We start from the raw sequence: 7,359 nt of genomic DNA on the forward strand, positions 1-7,359 counted from the left end.
TCATTTCATGCAAATTTGTCAGGTTTCTCCTGGCAAACGTTGTTATCGTCAGCTGAACTTCTTGACGTGTGAACAACCCGTTCTCGGAAGGTAATTCCTTCGCATCACTTGTTCGTTCGTTTATTAGATCGTGGTCGATTTTTCTAAGCACTCTGGACGGTCATAGTATGGTTGTTGGATTTTAATGAAGGTTCTGTCCAGGCCATTAATCACATTTATCACCCTAAACAAAGAGCAATCATTGCCATTATGTCATAGCTGTGTTTACATTATGACATCATATGTCACGGATTCAGCCGAGGCTGCCCCTCCTCCTTGCTCGGGCAGGCTTCGGCGTTCGTCGTCACCGGAGTACTAGCTGCTACCGATCTATGTTTCTGTGTTCGACTTGTTCTGTCTTGATTGTGTACACCTGTTTCCCATTATGTAGTATTGTCTTCCCTATTTAACCCTCTGTCTTCCACTGTGTGTTGTGTGTGATTGTTATTGTTATCGGCAGTCGTTAGTGTTCGGGTTATTTCCTCCCTGTGTGGAGATTGTGTATTCTCAGTTTACTTTCTAGTAAAGTACGTTTTCTGATCAGCTCTGTGTCCTGCGTTTGACTTCGCCCACCGCATTTCACTGACGCCTTTGACATCATAGGTCTTATTCTATTTACAGTAAGAGTTGGTTCCGGCAGGCAAGCTGCAGGTGGCTTGCATCCGTGCACTTGTCTATGTGACACATTTAAGTGACACTAATCCATCCACAGTATTTAAAATGACTGCCACTCTCAAATGACCAATAGGAGACCCAAGCTTCTCGTCATTATGACTACAGTCAACCAATCCCGATGTACCCTTGAAAGGTCTCTGGAGAGGGATCCCTCCTCCCCACAAATCCATATGTTGTGCTGCTGTCCTAACTGCTGTGGGTGAAGTGGTTTTAGTGTGTGTGTGTGTGTGCATGTGTGTGTGTGTGAGTGCGCGTGTGACCAATTAGCTCCTATTGACTTGCATCCCTCCCTATTCGTTGCTCTCTGTCATCTTTTGCTGTTTCCATGTTAAAGTTTCTCTCTTTCATTTAGCAGGTTGTATTATCTCTTCTCTCCCCCTCTTTCTTCCCTCTTTCTTTTAGCACCCCAGCCTTTATAAACAATCAATGACATGTAGCTATTCATATTTAATTAACTATTATGTAAGAGTTAGAATAGGTGATAATTATATTTTTAGTACCTCACCCAATGGCATGATTTGGTTTAAAATCAGAGCATTTCAACATAACCAACTGATGGTATATCTATAGTCTTAAACGTTTCAGTTGTTGTTGTTGCACATGGACTTGCTTAGCACGTCTCCTACCTAGCAGACAGGGTGTATTTTAAAACCGTACCTCAAGGCATTAACAAGAAATGCACACACTAACTCACCCTTCCACATTCTTCTTTGTATTCAAGCTATGGCTTGCTGAGGTGTACCTGGTTCCTGATGCATAAACACATACTCTCAAATACACAGGAAGGCAGAAACCCCTGTAGTCTGCTATAAGAGCCCTGCATTTGTACATACAGTCGGCTCCTGATGCGTGCAAATTCTGTTTCAGTGCAATGCAATTTACTATTATTTAAATGTACAATTTAATGGCAATTTACAAGGGCCAATTCAAATACATTCTCTAAATATGTACATGCATGCGCTGGTTTAGTGAATGCATTCAAAACAATCCCAAGACCCTCAGTAGTTGTATTTATTCTGACCCCCTTGATATGAATGATGTTTCATTCTGCTCTGTTTTTCTTCAGAGGTCCTCACTGACTCCCATAGAAAAGTAAGCAATCCCACTGTGTGTGCTGGAAGGGGTGCCACTGTGCTCCGTCCGTTCCTCATCATGTGCCCCTCTTATAAGAACGCTCCACAGGGATCCGTCCATCCCCGCGAGTCCCCAATTGGATGCTTCCATGCCAGATCTGGGTGAATCCAATCTAGGTCAATCGGGGGCTGTCGCCTATAGGTCATTGAGGTCTTTCTGCATGATGATGACTGAGTTAATCAAGTGCATTGAGTCAACGACAGTACCTCGGGACATTAAATACACTTGAGTTCCAAATGTTTTGATTCATTCGTATGATTTAGAGAGAATAAGATTGACATGTTTTTCATGGACACCCTGTACCTATGGCTGGGCAATAGGGCCAAGATACCGTATTATATCACAATATAAAAAACATGTTTGATGGTATGGCGGTATTTGACGGTATTTTATGTTTCTGAATAATACAAGATTTAAATATGTTTAATGAGTAGTGCATGAACCAAGCATGGCAACAAATGAATTATAAGTGCCTGTAATGGGCTTTCTTGTTACAGGAGGGGGTCGCAGTTCCGGAGCGACCCACTAGGTGTCATCCTCCTCACTCACAGTCTGGACTAATCATTATCTTGTTGGTGTCACCTGTGTCTACATGTTCACCTGTGTATTTATGCCCTCACTTCCCTGTGTTCCTTTGCTCTGTTTTCTCTGCTAGTTCTCGATGACAAACAGTACTAATCAGTGTCTGATCGCGAAACGTATGTACAGGTACTTGAGAAGTGTTCTCCCTGTTTCATAGTTGTTTTCAGTCATAGTTTGTATTTCGTATGTTTACTGTCAGCCTGTTTTTGGAGACCAATTTGCTCCTCCTTTATTTTTTCGTGACAAGTCCGTTATTTTGTATCCTGGTTTTGGGACCACCAGTAAAGATCCTTGTTTCACCATCTCTGCCTACTGCCTACTGTCTGTCCTGCACCGCACCTGGGTCACACCTCACACCAACCCTTACAGAAAACAGAGCCAATATGGACCCAGCGGAGGCAGCACTGTATCGCAGTGCATTGGCAACGCAGGGAGCTATGCTGAACCAGCAAGAACGCAGCCTGCAGCAGATCACCGAGAATCTCCGCCACCTGACGATTGCCGTGCAGAGCCGGGTGGACACCAGACCAGCCCCGGCAGCCGGCGGAGCGGAAGCCGCAGCAGCGGCGTCTCCTGTCTCACCTGCGACATCGCGGGAATGCCACCTACCACCTCCGGAGTGGTACGATGGACGTCCAGAGGGCTGCAGGGAATTCCTCACCCAGTGTTCCCTGGTATTCAGCCTACAACCCTCCTCCTTCCTGAACGGAGCAGGGCCAGGTGACCTACATTATCACTCTGTTGACAGGTTTGGCCCTTTCCTGGGCTACCACGGAGTGGGAGAGCCAAACTCTGGCGGGCTCCGACTCCTACCAGTTCACCCGGGAGCTACGCAAGGTGTTCGACACTTCTCGGGTGTTATCGGGGCACGAGGCAGGGAGATGGCTCACGGCATGTTGGCAGAGTGACCGTTTGGTGGCGGACTACTCCGTGGAGTTCCGGACCCAGGCTCGAGAGGTAGGATGGAAGGAGGCCGCCATGGTTGTCCTCTCCTTCAGGGAGCTGCCTGAGCGACTGGACGGCCTGCGCCATGCCCACACAAGGGCGATTGTTTTCCTTGTCCCGGCCGGAGATGCTGGCCATGAGGGAGTATATCGATGAGGCACTCATCGAGGGTCACATCCGTCCCTCTACCTCACCCGCCGGGCGCGGGCTTCTTCTTCGTGGGTAAAAAGGACGGTGGGCAGCGGCCGTGCATTGATTACCGGGCGCTCACGACATCACGGTTAAGAACCGCTACCCACTCCCGACGGGTCATTGCAGTTAGCCTGGGTCTTCACCAAGCTGGAAATGCCTACAACCTGGTGAGGATTCGAGAGGGGGACGAGTGGAAGACGGCTTTTAACACACCCAATGGGCATTACGAGTACCAAGTCATGCCGTTCGGTCTAGCCAACGTGCCTGTGGTGTTCCAGGCGTTGATCAATGACATGCTCCAGGACCTCCTTGACTACAGCGTCCTTGTGTATTTGGATGACATCCTAATATTTTCAAAGGACATAAGTGAACACCAGCAGCACGTTTGGCAGGTCCTCCAACGCCTTCTCCGTCACCAGCTCTACATCAAGGCGGAGAAGTGCGTGTTCCACACAGAGACAGTCTCCTTCCTGGGGTTCATCGTCACCCAGGGGGACGTACGGATGGACCCAGCCAAGGTCAGCATGGATTGGCCCCAGCCCTCATCCCTCAAGCAACTACAACAGTTTTTAGGGTTTGCAGATTTTTATAGGCGATTTATTCGCAATTATAGCTCCCTAGCCGCTCCCCTGACAGCCCTCACCCAGACGAGCGTGCGCTCCTTCGCCTGGACCCTGGAAGCGGGGAACGCATTTGATGCGCTTAAGCGGCGCTTTACATCGGCCCCGGTCCTAGGGCATCCTGATCCGTCCCTGCCGTTCATTGTGGAGGTGGATGCTTCAGATGTTGCGGTGGGAGCAATTCTGTCCCAGTGGTTCCTCACGGACGGTAAGACTCACTCCTGCGCATTTTTCTCCCGTCGGCTGTCCCTGGCAGAGCGGAATTACGACGTGGGGAACCGTGAGCTGCTAGCGGTCAAGCTCGCCCTGTGGGAGTGGAGGCATTGTCTAGAGGAGGCCGCCCATCCATTCGTCGTATGGACTGACCATAAAAACTTAGCCTACATTCAGGGGGCCAAGAGGCTCAACCCTCGCCAGGCCAGGTGGGCGTTGTTCTTCACCAGGTTCCGGTTCACAATCTTATACCATCCAGGGTCGAAGAACACCAAGCCTGACACGCTCTCCCGGCAGTTCACCCCATGGACCTGGTGGAGAGGGACGACCCCATTGTCCCCAACGCCCTGATTGCTGCCCCAGTTTCGTGGGGAATCGATTGGCTGGTCAGAGCAGCGCTACGGTGGGAGCCCGATCTAGGCGGAGGTCCATCGGGGAGGATGTACGTACCCAAGGCTGCACGCTCGCGACTGCTTCAGTGGGCGCACGCGTCTGACCTCACCAGCCACCGGGGGGCGCCAGGATGTTGGAGTTCCTGCGTAGGAGGTTCTGGTGGCCATCAGCTGAGGGGGACAGTCAGCGACTCGCGTGGGCGGAGTACTCCCACAACACCCTTCTCTGCTCGTCCACCGACCTGTCTCCCTTCCAGTGCCAATATGGGTACCAACCCCCCCTCCCCTATTCCCTGAGCAAGAGGGGGAGGCGGTGGTTCCGTAGGTCCAGGCCCACATCAGTCGCTGTTGCCGCACCTGGAGGCAGGTACGGGCGGTGCTTAAGCGGGCCTCGGTCAGGTCTCAACATCAGGCCAACCGCAGGCGTTGAGTCCAGGAAGCTGTCCCCCCGGTTCGTCGGGCCTTTCAGAGTGGTCCGGCAAGTCAACCCAGTGGCCTTCCGCCTGCAACTTCCCCACACCATGCGGGTGCATCCCACATTCCATGTGTCCCTCCTCAAGCCCGTCGCCACCTGTCCCCTGGCTCCCCCTCCTCGTCCTGTTCCCCTGCTGCGCCTCGTCAGATGGCAGCCAGCTTTTACTGTGGACCGGATCCTGGACTGCCGGCGGGTGGGGAGGGGTTTCCAATTTCTGGTGGACTGGGAGGGTTATGGGCCAGAGGAGGGGTCCTGGGTGCCCAGGAGGGACCGAGGTGAACGGCTGGGGCCATTCGTCGGGGGATGGGGGCACTGATACAGGAGGATGTCGCAGTTCCGGATTGATCCACTAGGTGTCATCCTCCGACAACCTTAGGCACCTCCTCACTCACAGTCTGGACTAATCATTATCTTATTGGTGTCGCCTGTGTCTACCTGTTCACCTGTGTATTTATGCCCTCACTTCCCTGTGTTCCCCTGCTCTGTTTTCTCTGCTAGTTCTCGATGCCAAACAGTACTAATCAGTGTCTGATCGCGAGATGTATGTACAGGTACTTGAGAAGTGTTCTCCGTTTCATTGTTGTTTTCAGTCATAGTTAGTATTTCATATGTTTGCTGTCAGTCTGTTTCAGGCAGCATGGCTCGGTCGGTGTTGTTCAGGCAGCATGGCTCAGGCAGCATGGTTCAGGCAGCATGTTTACATTGTATAGGTCAAAGTTCAAAATAGATTATGGTGAGTGGCTGGAATGTTGGGATGAACTGGTACCCCGTGTATATAGCCAAGTTATAGTTACTCTCTCTGCATTACTGGTTGAGGGCCCGTAAGTAAGCATTTCACTGTTAGTCTACACCTGTTATTTATAAAGCATGTGACCAATACAAGTTGATTTGATTTGAATGACAGGGCTTTTCTTCTGTTTGTTTTCCACTGTCATTATCTGACCAGAGAGGTGTGTGTGTGTGTGTGTGTGTGTGTGAGTGTGCATTTGCTTTCAGAGCAGCCATCAGCCATCATGGATAAGGTCCACCAGCTATCAGTTCAAACACACACTACGTCTGATTCAAAGCCTCATCCGAGACAGACAGTGACGCTAAATTGAGGACAGATAATAGAACATCAATACCAGAGCTGGCGTGGAGAGGACTGACAGTCTAAGGCAGACTAGGATCCTGTTTGACAGGAATGTTCAGGACAGGGTGAGACAGTATAAAATGGAATGTATGGCATGGGTGGGGTGGGGTGTGGCTCTGCCCTGTACCGTGTCTGCAGCTCTCTCCCACCACACTTCAGACTACACAACTTACCGTAAGACTCAATTCAACAAAATCCACATTGCAGTTAGGGCCGTTACGGTGACCGTATTACCGCCACACCGGCGGTCACGAGTCATGACAGCAGTCAAATTCCACATGACCGTTTAATCACTTTAATTAGGCTTCTCCAAGCTCCGATGCTGCTGATGGTCATTAGTAGCCTACCAAACTTGCTAACTGCCTGGTACTCAGCATTGTCCCTCTAATCACTCTGACATCAATGGAAATGTAATCAAAATTGTAATCAAACACTTCATTAGAGCCCATGAGCTTATGTTGCACAACATTTCTATAGGCTATGCAATTGCATGAGAAAACAGAGTGATGGCCTCTATTAAAAAGAGGAGGATCCCATCAGCTTTCTATAGGCTAGACCTACTATATTTATTTCTCAACTTTCCTAATATTAAGCACATTACTTCTCTTTACAATAGGAGTATAGCCTACCTAGCTGGCATTAAAATGAACCACAGGAAAAGTGTCCTCCATTCGCTTTTAAGTGCATAGATGACATGTATTTTCCACTGCCCCTGTTTCGAGACAGGTGCATGATAATGGTCCATTCTAAATCAAAACAAATTTCACACATATGTAATTTAGTATATGTAAAGACCAGATTAAATTGAGAATAGTGTGATGGGTGACAATTTGCAGTACAGATATAATTACACAGTACTGTAGCTCTTTTTTCTTATTGTCAAAAAAGGAAAATCAAAGAATGGTATTAAGTGCTGTAAAAAAAAATATATAGCCTACTACACTGTTCTCCTCCCTCCCT

Source organism: Coregonus clupeaformis, chromosome 15 (assembly GCF_020615455.1).
Source record: "Coregonus clupeaformis isolate EN_2021a chromosome 15, ASM2061545v1, whole genome shotgun sequence".
Taxonomy (NCBI): Eukaryota; Metazoa; Chordata; class Actinopteri; order Salmoniformes; family Salmonidae; genus Coregonus; species Coregonus clupeaformis.